The sequence below is a fragment of the Leptinotarsa decemlineata genome, unplaced genomic scaffold, assembly GCF_025532065.1.
Source record: "Leptinotarsa decemlineata unplaced genomic scaffold, Ldec_3_MD MMD2_tig00026358_RagTag_RagTag, whole genome shotgun sequence".
Taxonomy (NCBI): domain Eukaryota; kingdom Metazoa; phylum Arthropoda; class Insecta; order Coleoptera; family Chrysomelidae; genus Leptinotarsa; species Leptinotarsa decemlineata.
In genome coordinates, this window is record NW_027412703.1 from 3,134,840 (window position 1) to 3,151,633 (window position 16,794).

The window sequence follows — 16,794 nt, forward strand, 5'->3', positions numbered from 1 at the left end:
TTCATCCGTTAACGGGGGACATGAGGGCCTCATTCGACAGAGTGTCGGGGCCTTCCATATCGGGAGGGGTCATCTACAGCATAATCTGTGGCTTCCCTAATTTAATACATTTCCATGTCTTTTATCTTTCACGAACTTTTATAGAGTTTCAGCTTATAAACCACTGAATGTTGACTTTTTGAAGTTATCGTAATATCATATAACTTATTTCCTGAAATATTATAAATGACTGATAATAATTGACAATTAAGTTTAATAAGAAATGCTACTTTTTTAACAACGTCATAAATGATAAACAAATTTGCGAGACTTGTGATAAGTTGGAAACAAAAATATAACATTGAAGAATTTTAAAATGCAAAAATGGCATCAAGTTGACATGAAATAGACATGACATGAAACAGATATGAAATAGAAATGACATGAAATGAAATTATGCATAAATTGAGAGATAAAGAATTGAATAAATATAAAAAAACAAAATCACTTTCCAATTAGGAACACTATAAGCAACTCGGAAATTTTATTTTATCGTCAATTAAAAGAGAGAAAAAAGCCTATTCACAATTTAAATTACGTGGTTGTAATATCAAAGAAAAATGGAATGTAGGTACTCAAAAAAAGTGGATATGAAAAAAATAACCAAAAAGATTTACCAACATCATTAAAGAACGTCAACGAAATTAACAAGTATTTCGCGAATCAGTCCCGAGATAATCGAATACCTCCCAGTAATACCCTTGAATACTATTCTGTTACTACAATACTTGACCTCTCTCTAACTACAGAGGAAGAAGTCTCAACAATTTTGCACAAAATAAAATCAAAGGCTTATTACGGATATGACAATTTGAATATACAACTAATTTTTCTCTGTTGCCTTTATATTGTCCTGTAAATGGGTAATTGCTGGACAATAAAGCTATTATTATTATTATTATTATTATTGAAATGTTTTTTCCTTGAATAAAACGTTCAACATTCAAATTCTCAATAACGAATGAACCAATTCCTAAAAAAATTACAGAAGTAATAGAGGGACAAAAGACCTTTCAAATGATGTATCCTTCAACCCCCCATGACTTTGAAAAAAATAAAGGGGTAGTGGCTGACCACATGGGGTGAAGTTTCGGGTATGATTTCCGTATCAGAATTAGTCCTCCTAGAAATGAAAATTGACGTGTTCTTTGAAATTTTCGATTACACGTACGTTTCTGACTTACAGGGGGGTCAAATTTTCGTTGGAACGCCCTATATATGCACGACACAGAATTTGTTCAAACAGTATTGTGACGCCTGATTATGATATTGTAAGTATAGCAAAACATGTGTCGCGATTTTGTAAACTTTCAAGTGGAAATTTCACATCAAAGTATGTTTTTGATAGTTCGGACTGGAACACCAGAACCAAAATTACGGTCTCTCGATGCGCGCTACCAAGTTAGCGTCCTCAGAGAAGATCTTTATGAATCAAAATGCGTCATAATGAGTTATAATGATCTCCTGAGGACGCTAACTTGGTTAGCGAAACGCGCGTCGAGCGACCGTAATTTTTGTTCTAGTGTTGGGAAAGTGTTTTCAATAGATTCAAAGTGTGTTTTTTGAACACGTAAATGATGATTGTAGTCCGAAAAATATACATATCAATAACAACAATTACAAGTCAACATCATATACCTAAGTGTGATTTATATTTGAGTATGTTACACCTATTATGTTATGGATATTGTCTCTAGAATTACTGAGTAAAAACATTTTTAGCATTGCTTTTCAATATATACCTTCTATTTCCATTGGTTTCCTAGGAGCTCCTACACATTTTTCAAAATTCATATTTAACGCAAAAATTATAGAAACAAATATCAAACAAAACTTCATTGTGCCACTAAAGTTTCAACTGAAAAAATGTGATAAAAGTTGTTAAGCGAATAGAAGTACTCGATAATTTCGTACTGATAATTTTAACGAGTGTTATACCAATTTCGTTCAGGGTCGGTTTCTGTTTGTCGACATGGCATAGATCAATCATATCGAATAGTTACCTGAAAGACAAAAGGGTAGAATTGGTGGTGTAGAATAAATCCAATAATGATACTGTTACCGAATATCACTGTGCATTTGAGCAACTGAGTGCTCCAGAATATTATCATGCATTGTGCACATAATTTCCCAGACAAGGCTGCTTGTACAGAGTCGCACTAAGAAATGACTGAATTTTTTCAATAATATGCGGCTGGATATAGGATAATTTTTAGGTGGAGTGTAGGGACACAAATTAGCAGTTTCTTCTGCCTTATTAGTACTTGATATTTTGAAAATTTCAAACTTTAAAATACCGTATATGTAGGTTAAGTCCGGGGTAGATGGCCATATGGGAGAGATGGCCCATCAAAATATTTCAAGGACTCGTTCACTAGATGTCACTGTTTAGCGTTTAGTTCGCTGCGCGGCGAGTGTGAGAGCAACGGTACGGCAAACCATTTGGCAAGAAAAAAAGTGAGTGAATCCTTTGTTTTTTGTTTCAGCTACTGTAAAAAATTTTTTGATGTCAATTGTCTCACACAATTGTGGTGTCAGTTTCTTAAACAGATGGTGATATTTGTATTTGTTGCGAAGTATACGAACAATGCTACGTTCTAACCTCAAAATTATTTGTTTCGTGTCATGCCTTGTTTTAGTTTTTATTGTGGCAATCTCTTCTGGAAAAAATGAGAGATGGCCAATGGCAGTCGGTACATGTTAGCTATGGTGCCATTGTACAGAAATAGTAATATAGTAATAGTAAATATGTAAATAACTGATAACTTTTTGTATTTGTTTTAGATGCCTAATAAATACAAGGGAAAGGCAATGGCTGTGCGAGAAAACTGGTTGGAAGAATCACTGAAAGATGCTATTATTGCTGTAAAAAATGATGGAGTATCCGTACACGCGGCAGGTCTCCAGAACCAAATACCTAGAAAAACATTATAAAGAAGAACTAGGTGTTCCTCAGGGTTCCATATTGGGGCCGTTGATTTTTCTCTGCTATATAAATGACATGCCACGTCTCGTAAGTTCCAACAATATCATTCTATATACGGATGACACGACAATAGCTACGGAGGCCAACACTCTCGAAGAACTGGAGGATAAACTCCAAACTGCGAAAAAACGGTATGTATTCAATTTTCCAATAGAGTGACGGCATATGAGCTACTGAACACCTCTCCCAATATTGAGTTTTCAGAACATACAAAGTTTTTGGGAGTATATCTCGATGAAGACATGAGCTGAAAGACCCACATTAATTATGTTATTAAAAAGTTACGTAGTAGTTACTATGCGATTCTACAGCTAAAGAATATTCTTTCTGCAGAACAATTACTAAGTGTTTACTATGCCATAGCTTATGGTCATATCTCATACAATGCATTGCTTTGGGGGAAAGCAGTCGATGCTTCTAGAGTATTTATATTGCAAAAAAAAATTATACGACTCATATACAATCTTCCACATAATGAAACATGTAGAAATCACTTTAGAAAGAGTAGAATTCTTACACTTCCACCAATTTATATATATATAAAATACTATTATATGTTGAACAAAATATTGACAAATTCAAATTGAATTCCGATATGCACCATTACCCTACTAGAAACGGTAACCTCCTCAGGATCCCAAAACATACCAGCTCATTGTACGAGAAATATCCAAATTTTACTGGCATTAAATTTTATAATTGTCTTCCTATCAGCATTTAGGGTGAAACAAACTTCATGAAATTGGAAGCCAAATTGAAATCACACTTAGTAGAGTCATGTTTTTACAATGTTTGAGATTATTGCCCTACAATGAAACGAATAATGGAACACTTATATATTACTTAGTTATTGTTTTCACTGTTTCATGTGTTCTATTTTATGACATATCTTATATCATGTGAATGATCTTTTAAGGATAAATAAATGTATTATTATTTTCTTTTTCCACCGTAGTGTGCGCTGGTCAGGCCTTATCCTTCGAAGCCCCGATACATTCGGAAGGGCGCGACAGCATTATCAACCAATGACCACTCCCCACACCGTGGGGTAAGTGATCATTGGGTCCGAGAATCATGTGCCCTGAGCAAGCGCAGTGAGCCAAGAATGACAGCCTTCTGCATCTGTGCGGGTAAGATTTCTGCCTTAGTGCGGCAAGCCGGTATGATTTCAAGATTCGACAGTAGAGAGGACATCATTCCACCAAGGACTCCAATAATCAGAACAACCATCTTGACAGAGTGATCTGGATAGAGTGTGCGGAGTTCGAAGAGAAAATCTCAATATTTTACCCGTTTTTCCTCCTCTTTTCTGATGATATTCGTCTCGCCAGGAGATGAAAACTCCACGATAAATATCGTTTTGGTCTGGTGGTCGAGAAGGACTACATTAGGCTTATTAGCTTGTATGAGCTTGAGGGTGGGGAACGAATACTTCCAATAAATTCGGCACTTCTCGTTCCCCACAACGGATTCAAAATCCCCCGGAGCGTAGGGCAACACCGGTGTCTCGTCAATACCGTAAGACTGCCGTAGATGCTAATATAGCACTCTTAGGGCCGCGTTATGTCGATGGATATAGGCCGAGACCGCATATGCTGAACATGCTGATAGCAAGTGCATTAGGGTCTAGGTTGCCTCGCGGCAGGCCCTGCGCCTTGTGTCAGGAACCTCTATACCCATCACGCGACTGCGGTAGACTAAGGTGTTGAAGACACCATCCTGGCAAGCCATGATGAACCCCTCAGTTTCCGACTTCAGCCCACTCGACCTGAGAAAAGCGAACTTCAGGCGCTTTGATGAGCTAAGGTCTCCAATGTTATTGAAGAAGACCCCATGCATTGGCTTATCCTTGTATTTCCGCAGAAGTAAGGTGATCCCTGCGGATTTTATCTGAGCTTTTTGCTGAACGGGTTCCAACTCGGTGACAGAGTTGTAGTCATCTCGTTCAGAATCGAAAACTATACCGAATTCATCAGCTGCTGGGGCAGCTGCCCTAAAGCGAAATGCTCCAATTCCTGCTCTCTTATGATCACGGACCATGCAGAGAAGGGGATCCGAACTCCTGACGACTTTACAGGCTGTATCCAGTACCATTCTGTCATGTAGACACTCCAAACTCAAAAGTCCACGGCCTCCCTGTTGTCGAGGGAAGTATAACCGTGGAACGGACGATTTGGGATGCAAACTCCTATAGAGATGCATCATTTTTCGAGTCTTTACGTCGAGTTGATACAGCTCCTCCCGAGTCCACTTCTCTACTCCAAACGAGTAGAGTAAGATTGGAACGGCAAGCATATTTGTTGCAGCAACATTATTATTATTATTATTATTATTATAAAAATAATGACAAAAAAAGACCTATGGGATCACCTACTTTATTTGGAGAAGAGAACGAGAAGAAATTGGTTACTCATATCAAAACAATACAACCAAAAAGGTTTTTTTTTAACGATGAATGACGTGAGAAAAATAGCTTACGAATTAGTCGAACAGTCAAATTAAAGCATAGATTCAACAAAGGAAATCAGAAAGCAGGATATGACTGGTTGTAGATATTCTTAAGCAGAAATACTGATATTACACTAAGGACGTTACATGGACTTTATCTGGCTAGAGTCAACGCCATGATCAGATCAGAAGTTAATGCATATTTTCAACTGCTTTTCCACCGAACATCTGCTGTGGATAATGAAAAGGAACCTAGGTATATCTGGTTCTTTGAACTGAGAAGTAATACAAACTATAGCCCTGAAATTGTTTCTAAAAAGTCAGAAGTCACCCTGAAAACTGCCACTATGTCAGATGTTTTACACCCGAGCTCTTTAAAAGAGACTTCGTTCAGTAAATATCCAGATCACATCCCATATCGAATTTTACAAGATATATCACCTATTCCACAAAAATTGAGCAAAGCAAGTTGAAACAGTATTGACTTCGGAAGAACTCCAATTAGGTTATGTAACTACGTAGCCTAGCTAGAAATCGCACGTGAAATGGTGACACCTCTGCAATCCTCAGCTTTGATGGTTGTCGTTCATAAGGGGGCGACAGCCGGTTAACGGAAAAACAGATTTTAACCTACTGTTATATAAAAAATTGAAGAAATGCATAAAGTACCAGTTCAACTGATGTAGCTGCGATGTGGTGAAACGCATCTTGAATAAAACTCATAGTGTACAAATTATATAATTATTATCATGGGAAGCGCTTACTGCGCAACCTCTGCTGCAGGCAACAAGTGATGCAATTGAACCCAGGTTTGTGTTTAATAAACCCTACAAAATACAAATTAAGCAGAACACAGAGTCAGATGCTACAAATGCAATACGGATTTATACAGATGGCTCAAAAACCAAAGAAGGTTCAGGATGTGGAGTGTACTCCAGATCACTAAGCCTAAGGATTAAATGGGGAATGGGAAGAAATACCAGCGTGGTCCAAACAGAACTGGCTGGTATCTCAATCGCCACAAAAGAAATAACCAAGAAAAGAATTTCTGGCAAAAACATAACAATCTGCACTGACAGCAGACAAGTACTATTAGCCTTGAACAGACACCGTGTTACTTCAGGGCTAGCACTAGAGTGCCACCAAGATTTAGCCAAAGCCTCGGTAGATAATAACATTATCCTGAGGTGGGTTAAAGGGCACGAAAGGAGTAAAGGTAATCGCATTGCCGACTCTTTAGCCAAGGAAGCGGCTGGACTAAGAATTTTAGGACCAAGTGGCACCCACGGCCTGATGACATCGACAATTGCGGAACTAGACAAATGTTACACCCATGCTCAATCTTTAAAGAGATGGGATGAAATCAAAGGATGTAATCTTGCCAGGATCACCTTGGGCGACCCTGGGAAGCTGGCGCCGAAGAAATATCTGGCGATGACCAGGAAAAATCTACGCCTTACAGTAGGATTTCTGACTGGCCACTGTCAGCTAAGGAAACACCTACATAATATGGGGCTAGTGGACACACCTCTATGCAGGATGTGTGAACAGGAAGATGAGACTGTCAGGCATATCCTGTGCGAGTGCCCGGAGTTATCGTCAATAAGAGAGTGTGTGTTCGGCGAGTCTTGGCCTACACCTGCCGATATAAAGGAGATGTCTCCCAGCGACCTGTCCACCTTACTGAAAAGGACAGGATGGACGATCACCTAGGAGGACAGCTCCTCGGGCGGATGTACAATGGGTCACATGTGGCCTAAGTGCGTGGGCTTACACTCACCCTCCCTACTCTACAGATACAGATACAGATCATGGATAGTATTATTTATTCTCATCAAATGACGGGTCAAAGTTTATTTATAGCTTCTTTCATCATGTTTTCTGAATTTCCACCGCTGATTCCATTAAAATTTGTGACTGCTTGAAATTCATTCAGCAATTACTTTCTTTTTCCATTTTCCAGTTCATAATATAGTTATGATTATACAAATCAGACTCGAAAACTTATTGAAATGTCGTTTTTCTTAGGATTTTCAATAATTTACCGTTGAGCTATTGGGACGGTTTTCATTATCTCGAACCACACTGGAAAATATTGCCAATTCAACGTTTGATGGGAACTAGCTACAATTAAATTATTTTATGGTGCGTGACGTAACTCAATATATTGAAAATCATGAATTTCACGGCCCATGATTTTTAAATAGATATTTTCCATATTTTTCTTTTCAATAGATATTTTTGCCCCAAATTCATTTGCTTTGTCAAATGTCAGAATCAGGTTTTGTCTTCACAAAATTAGAAATGAAAATAATTGAATGAAATAGCAATTTGACTTCAAATTGTTTGTTTGTATTACAATATTCATAATCATAAGAAAGTATTGCGATGTTTCATTCCCATAGAAACTGTTACTTTCTACGAGGAGGGAAATATTCGATAGCTAAATACACCTCGCATTACACTTGTTATATAAGAAATCTCTCATTTGGAGAACGGATTTTTTGAAGAACTTTCCAGGTCGGTTTTTCCAAATAAATACCCAGATGTCTTAAGCAAGTCGGACACTGCGACAGGACGGGAACATGACGAGACGTCCCTGTCTTTTGCCTGTGAAGTTATTAGAATAAAAAGAAACGCTTTTCCTGTTTCAACTAAAACAAAATGAATCCCTTTTCAGAAATATGTCACATAGGAAGCGGAACCGGTTTTGTCTCCGATACCTTGTGGGCCTTCTAGTTGAAGAAAACGGGCGACTATCATAGGGAAATGGATGGCGTATCTTTTGAAAATTGGTTTAGGAAAATTGTTCCGGAACTAGAAGAGAATTTTGTAATTGTTTCAGACAAAAATCTGTTTTTCCGTTAACTAGCTGTCGCACCCCTACGAACGACAACCCTCAGAAGTCGAAACTTGTGCTAGCTAAGGATTAATGAGGTCTTACCTTTAACGTGTGATTCTTAAGACGGGTTGGACGATAGCAAGTGAAAATCGATCGTTCGAACTGGGGCTTGAACCACCGACAAACACGGCAGTCAATTCGAATGAGTGAACAAAGCACCCACGTCGAACCGCCTGGCTACTAACGCTCTTTACCATTTCGGAAAAGCTGAAAAAATTCCTACTTCAGCCACACTGTAATTCAAGATTGGATGCGTTTGAAAAGTATACCATTCGAGGATAACATGGTAACAATGATAGTAAATGAACATAAAACCGAATTTCACTAGTTCGGACTTCCATTGTAATATATAAAATGATTTGAAATCTCTGAAACAACTGTAAAAAAAAAGGGAAATAAAAATGAATAGCTGAAAATAACAATTATATTAAACAAAAATAACCTAAAATGAAAGAATAGTGAAATAAAATACAAGTAAAAATAGAACGATTGAACAAAAAATATAAAGAAATAAAAATGAAAATAAAAATAAATAGTTCACGACGTTTAGATTGTTAGTATCTACAATCGTCTTCGGGTGATGACTGGATTGATTCCTCCGAGAGATGACTATTTATAGGTCGTTCGAGTACTTTCACTTATTCCCGCTTTCCATTTTTTCCGCTTAACTGGTTTAGTGGGAGATGACCGTTTGGCGGGAGTTGGCCATTTTTCTCTTGATGATGGGTTTCCACATGTTGTGTATCTCTATGCTAGCTTGGCTGAATACGTTGTTGGACAACATGAATTTTCTCCTAAATCAATGTTCCTCTCTGTGTATGATCTCAGCTTGGGGTCAATCGATGTTGTGTTGATGGTTCCAAACATGGTCTGCTATTCCTGATTTGCTGGTTTTCCCTCGCTGTGTGTGTTTCTTGTGCTCGGCAATGCGAACATTCAATGGCCTCTTAGTTTCACCAATATAGGATTTTCCGCACTCACAGGGTATCCGGTAAATGCACTTCTTGGAATCGCAGTCCGCGTTTGGTGACCTAGTTTTCGTGAGGCTGCTACAGATAGTGTTACCGGATCTGAAGCAGATTCTGATGTTGTACTTGGAACCAATTCTTCTTATCCTCTCCGATAATCCTCTGATGTAGAGAAGTGCAAGCACTAGTTGTGACGGCTTCTCTTCCTTGCGAGGCTCCTGCTGTCTTTTAACCAAGGTCTTTTTTACCATCGCTTTGGAGTAGCCATTCCGTTGAAGATCATTTTTGATGATGTCTAGTTCCTTCTCGAGACCTTCTTTCGTAATAGAGTCTTGATGATTCCTCTTCCAGTCTATTGATGGTGGTTGGATTCATGGTTCAGATACTGTCCCGTGTGAGTGGATTTTCGTTATACAGATGTTTCCCACTTAGTGTCGGTCCTCTTCACCAAAACGTCTGAGAATGGCAATTCGTTTTGGATTTCCTTCTCCATTGTGAAAGTGATGGAATGTCTCATGCTGTTGATGTTTTCCAGGAAGGCGTCTAGTTCAGTATTCCCATGGTTCCATATTATGAAGGTGTCTTCAACATATCTCAACCAGACTCGAGGTTTCTTGTAGGCTTCTTCAATGGCCAGAGTTTCAAACCAGTCCATATATTTGACTATGACTGGTGAAAGTGGCCATCCCATTGGCAGTCCCTCATCTTTTGTAAAGAATTCGGCCTTCAGTTTCGGCCTGTGTTTCGTACACAGCATCCTAGTAATTCCATGATTACTTCTATAGGTAGATTCGTTCTCTCTTTCAGGTTCTCGCCTTCGGATAGCTTTCTCTATATGATTTGGAGTGCTACTTCGACCGGAACGTTGGTGTAAAGGCTTTCCACGTCGAAGCTAATTAGTTGATCTTCCTGTGTGACTTCAATTGACCTTATTAGTTCGACAAAATGCCTTGAATTCTTCACAAAAGACGATGTTTTTCCTTGTAATGGTTGTATTATGGGAAGTAAAAATCTAGACAAGTTTTGAGTAGCCGAATCTCTGGAGCTGATGATCGATCTAAGCGGAACGTCTTTCTTGTGGATTTTGGGTAATCCATACAAGAGAGGGGGCTTACTGTGGTGTGGTGTTAGCGATGATCTTTCCTTGTTCGAAAAATAGACTTGGTGTTTTTTCAAGTTAGCGTAGAGATACGCTAGATTATATTGCTGGAAGGCATCTGCAGCTTCGTAGCGTTGTAAAACCCTAAAAGATTATTGAAATTGAATGAATTTGTAATGGAAATTATTAGTTGAAAAACTCTCTTTGAGATTGCTCTGATGTTATTTTATTGTAAAATGACCAAAAAAAAGTTATAACGCCCAAAAAAAAATTCTTCAAAAATCTTCAGTTATTTTTGTTTATAATTTTTTTATTTTCTATTCTACGATAAAAAGTAATAGGAATGAAGTTGTAGACAATTCACGTTGCTATAAATAGTGTCCCTCAAAATTATTTGTAGGGTTGCTAGTTTACGCTTTGCGTCCCCTTTTCCAAGATGGTTTCCGGGGACAAGGGTTGCGACCCCACAAACTTGAACTTAGGGTTATACTCACCTTCCCTACAAACCAAAAAAAATAAATTGCCTTTCCTGAAAAACACACCCCTGAATGTAACTTTTCAATGAACTAGAATAATATATCAATATCTACCTAATCATTATTGAGTACCTCATTTATTGTAGGAATGGACCACTATACAGCAACTGCAGTATATCGTCATACTAGAAACAAAGAAACAAGAATACATGTTCAAATACACCTAGATTTCGATAAACGTTTCGAAACCCAAATATGCAATATCTGGATGCTACAGACCTTAGATGTGGGTGCAAATTCACATTTTGTGAAAGGTCATCGTTCGGCAAGCAGCTGTCCAAATGATGGCATCGGCCGGAGTAGATATAACCGCATGGCCACTCCATTCTAAATATAGCCCAAGATTATTTTAAATCATTGTACGTACTCACAGACAGGATTTTTATCCTTGAACACCAGATATTTATTCGATTTCCTTCGTTTACAGGGTGAATGAGAGTTAAAAACTAATTATACGATTCGAAGAGATTGTTATTTTGAGAATATTTAGGATGAACTACATGTTCAGAGGTATATAGGTATCATAGATTTCTTCAAAACAGTAGGAAAGGAAAGCTTTTCTCTTAGCTGGGGCTACTTTGGCATTTTTCCTCCTGGGTCGCTGAAACCCATATCCTTTAAGAAATTTTTTAGGTGATTGAGCTCCTCGGGAAGACTTTCAGGTTCACAAATACGTCGTGCTCTCTCAACCAACTTTTAATCATTCCTTCCTTTTGTTGTTGCTGGTGGTTAGAATTTTTGTTCAGATACCCGTCTGTGTGTGTCGGTTTCTTGTACACTCTCTGGCTCAATGTACCATCTTCACGTCTATTCATAAGTACATCTTTTATTAGGACAAAACACAAGCACTACAGGAAAATCCTTAAGGCTCTCTCAGAGTGGTGCCTATGCAAAAGTATCGATTCACATTGGATTTGAATCGCTGGAGATCAACATAAACGCAGTTCTCCAGATGGAAGAGTTCTTTAACAGTGAAGTTCGAAGTGTACCGAGTTGAACCTCAAAACGATGAGCAGCTACAGCTCGTCGCGTATTTCTGATATGTACCGCTTTTGGTGGAATAAAATGTGCCAAGTCACTTGAACACTTTCCGTGAGTGGGAGATGAATCTCTAACCTTTGATCGATGTTCTAGGCCAATCTAGGCTATCAAGGTTGCACGTGGTGTTCGCGTCTCCAATCAGGCGGATGGCTCTTTTCTGGATGGAATCCAGCAACTTCAGGGTATGTTTGGGGGCAGAGCTCCATACATTAGAACAATATTCCAAAGAAGGTCTGATCTGAGCTTTACAAAGCATCAAAATTTGCTGACATGTATACAGTTTTCTGGTTCGGAATCGTGTTCTAAGCTTTTGAGAAGCAACTTTTGCAATTCCAGCAACATAATTGTGCCGATTCATATTGATATCCATTTCAACTTCCAACAAACTTATCGAAGCAGAAAGCGGAATTGGCTGACCTGACATTATCATATCTGGTTCGGAGACGTTTATCTTCTTGCAGAAATCCGATGCTTGGGTTTTTGTGGCATTGAATTGAACCTGGTTACTTTCACCCCAATTCAAAATTACTTGTAGATTCTCATTAAGATATGCAACCTGTTGCTGCCTGTGAAGATGTGCCTCCGTAGCCGATGTCCTGGAATCCAAATGAAATGACGAAACAAGTATGCTGTCGTCAACAAAGCGATATATTGGATTCTTGTTTTTTTTCAGTAAGTCGTTGATATACAATAAAAAGAGGGCTGGAGAAAATATGAATCCCTGGGAACACCAGAGTGAATGGTGAAAGTATTCGAGAGATATCCATCGACGGCCACTTGCGGTCAAAGGCATTAGACATATCAAGCGCAACAAATCTTGATTCTTCATGTTTCCCGATTGCGTTATTCCAAATATGGGTGACATACGATAGAAGGTCTCCTTTACTTCCGAAAGCCATATTGATAATCGCTCAGGATGTTGAAGCCTTCCAAATATTTGAGAATATGGTGGTTTATGACTTTCTCCATGATTTTTGATATCACTGAGAGCAAAGTGACTGGTCTATAGTTATTTGGAAGATTGTTCTTGTCCTTTTTGGGAATAGGCTGAACGCAAGCAATCTTCCAACAAGAAGGAAAAACCCCTTTCTTGTAAGACAGGTTGGAAAGTCTGAAAAATACTGATGCGAGTTCATTTGCACACTTTTTGAGTACGATGACGGGCCCTTTATCAGGTAGTCCCTTGGGTTTCTCGTTCCATTATGAATTGGTTGATAGAGTTTAGATATCTTGCCATACCACAAATGTGTCATCAACATAACGTAACCAACAATGTAGTGTCACGGTCGCGGTACCAAGCATCCGTTTGTTCGTTAAAAACACCATCCCACTGGCAATGGTGACAAACAATAATAATAATAATATGTTTTTATCGACCTTTTTTGGGTATGTTTTACCTTCCACAATCTGAAAAATATAAAAATTATAATGGAGAACTATACACAAGTGTAGAAGGGCAAACTTTTTAGTTTACCCCGATAAGTTATTGCGTAAAAATCAAAGTATTTTTCACAACGAAAAATCTTCTATTTATCAGTAACTTTTCGTATTTAACAATTTTCGTATTCGAAAAAAATTTGGTATGGCTATGGGTTCCCCTTTATCTCCCATTTCAAGTAACATATACAGTGTCACCATTAAAGTGCGCACCATATGGGAAACTTTTTTTTCGAAATTGAAGGTACTGACGTTTGTTTAAGAAAATAGCAAGTGATTGAAACTTTGCACCAGTCATGTTAAAATTTTTATAGCACATTTTTAATTTCTCTCTGAAAATGTCCGTATAAGTTAAAATTTATCAGAAAAGTTAAACTCCATGATGAGTTTGTTATAAATACATGAATTGATGACAATTAACCAAAATTGTTTTTTAAAATAATGTGGATATCTATCAAAAATAAGCAAAACGTTAACTTTATTCTAGTTGCATAAAATTTGGCATATGGATATAAAATTGCCGTAGATACAACTTTTTCAAGTAACTTTTTATTGAATTCGATCTAGAAATGCACTTTTTCAATTTTTTTCAAAAATATAGTTGAATTTGGCAAACACTGAACGTCAGTGGGTCGCAGTTGGCCGCATCATTTTAAGTTAAATTTAAAGCACAAACAAGTGCCGAAAAGTTTGTAGGTGCCTTTATTAAATTTTACTTACAATTTTATTTCAGAAACAAATTAAGAAAAATGTACGTCCACCCCTGGCTCTAAGAAGTTCGGCACAACGACGAGGCATGCTTTCCACCAAATTTATAATTATTTGTTGTGGTAACTGCTCGTAAATCGTCAAAAGAGCACCTGCAACTTGGTTCAGATTTTGAAAGGGTTGATGATCCTTCAAACGTCTTTCCAGTTCATCCCAGAGCTGCTCAATAGGATTTAAATCCGGACTAATAGCTGGCCATGTCATGACATTAATATTGTGCTCCTGTAGGAAATTTCTCACGACCCTGGCTACGTGTGGCCTGGCATTATCTTGTTGTAAAATGAACCCAGCGCCCATATTTTGGGCAAATGGGACGACATGAGGTTCCAATATCTCCTCTATGTAACGGACAGCCGTTGAAGTCCCTTCTCGAAATACCACAAGGACCGTGTGTCCTGTCAAAGTTATACCAGCCCCTACCATTATCGATCCACCTTCAAATGGAACAATTTCTTGCACATAGTCATCCAAATAGCGTTCACCGGGACGTCTTCATACCCGAACACGTCCGCCATTGTTCAATAACATGATTTTTTTTCAACTGTATACATTACATTGGCCCACTGCTCTAAATTCCAATTACGATGCTCTTGACAAAAGTTTCTACGATTTCTTCGATGAGCTGGAGTTAATCTAGGAGCTCTAGCAGGTCGTCTTGCATGGAGTTGTACTTCGTGAAGTCGGTTTCGTATCATTTGGTTCGAAATTCGCGTTTCCGTAGCTTTTATAAGACGAATCGGTGCGACCCGATCTTCTCTGCGGGTTGTTGCCCTTTGTCGACTTTGATAAGGGGCTCTTTTTACTATGCCGATTCCAAGCTCTGGAAACCGCAGAATGACTCACATTAACCATTTGGGCTACACGACGCCTTGAATACCCTACTTTAATCAATGCCACTGCTCTAGCAACTTGAAATTCGTTGAGGTACACCCTACGTATCCTTCTTTTATTTTATTTATTTATTTATTTATTTATTCTAAATTCGGGACACATACAGGTAAAAGAACCCAAACAAGTATCCACTAAAATACAGATTGTGCTAACAACAAAACTGGCGTTCAACAGGTAAATGATCTAAATGCTTAATCTAAAACACAAATGATTAAAAATTGAATATTTTCCATATGTTACTTTTATACATTTGTAAGGACATGGAGAAAACGTCCAAATTGGAACAGTATCTGTTGAATGAGTCTGTAATTCTATTTATTGGAGAGTTTTTTCCCACATTGGTGTTATATAAGGAAGTAGCTAATACATATTTATTCCTTATTCTGGGGTACATGAAAGGACATCATTGCTATCAACTCAGGCGAGTCAATAAGATTCGTTAAAATGTTATAGCCAAACACTAGATCCGAAGTGATTCTCCGTTGTTCTAGAGGCTGAATGTTATAATAGTTACGGATTTGATTAATACCGTGAGTTACATATACATTAGTGATTCGGTAATGAAGATGTCTAACAAACCTATTTTGCAGTCGTTCTGAACGCAATTTGAATGTATTATAGCAAGGATTCCATATAATGCTAGCGAAATTCAACTTGCTATAAACAAATGCATAATAGATAGTTTTAATTGCGGCTTCGTTGTTGAAGTCTGCACATTCTTCTTCTACCAATACATCAACATTCATTATTTAAATTTTAAAATTCAATACCTATCACGAACTAAAGTAAAGTGAAACTAAATACAGAATTCTTCATAATATTTTGTAGCTAAAAGTATAAAAAGAAGTTTAAGGAAATTAGATTTTAAATCCTATATAATAACAACAAATTTGACTGATCACTACACCATTCTACTAACAATGAAAAATATTAGTTTTAAAGGCAACAAAGAAAATAAGAATGATATAAAGACTCGGAGCTTTCTGAACAAAAAAAAAATTAGGAGAACTGTTGACAAAATCTAACTGGGATCAAATTGTTCAATGTAATAATTCTAATGCTGCTTACGAAATCTTCATTGCAAAAATTTTAAAGATAATATCAGAGAGCACTGAAACGAAACAGATCTCCAAAAAATATTAAGTTAAACTCAAGCCTTGGATGATTCAAGGTCTACTAAAATCTATAAGGCACAGGGACTATCTAAAGCGAAAATACAACAAATCGATCACTGAAGAAACTAAGCAAGAATATGTAAACTATCGGAATTTACTCAATAAACTCATCAAAGACACAAAAAACGAATTTTATAAAAATAAAATAGAGGAAGCTCAAAATAATTATAAGAAAATTTGGCAACAAATTAATCAAATTAGCAATAATGTAGACAATTTATCTAAAAATAGGAAATATGATATTGTAAATGACAAGGGGAAAAAATTCACATCTGATACCCAAAAGGCTAATTACTTCAACAATTTTTTTGCAAACATTGGAACCGCTATGGCCAGTCACATTGATACATCCAAACCCCCCGAAATTTCCAACAGAAATAAACCTCACTTGAAAACATCATTATTTCTTCATCCGGTAACAAAAAATGAAATTACTATAACTGTATCTAGCTTAAAAACCAACACTTCTGCTGGACCTGATGGAATTACAGTTGACGTGATAAA

At 37.5% G+C, this 16,794-nt stretch overlaps 1 protein-coding gene across 4 annotated transcripts in view; it reads right to left on the minus strand.

Moving 5' to 3' along the window:
• LOC141486514 (uncharacterized) overlaps positions 1–16,794 on the minus strand; it is a 138,089-nt gene that overhangs the window by 3,633 nt on the left and 117,662 nt on the right. The window contains exon 1 of one of the 4 annotated variants that reach the window (XR_012467900.1): positions 1,782–2,222. The exons of the other annotated variants lie outside the window; for them this stretch is intronic. The gene's annotated coding sequence lies outside the window, so the exon portion shown is untranslated. Of the gene's footprint in view, positions 1–1,781; positions 2,223–16,794 lie in introns of those variants that run through there. 4 annotated transcript variants of the gene reach the window in all.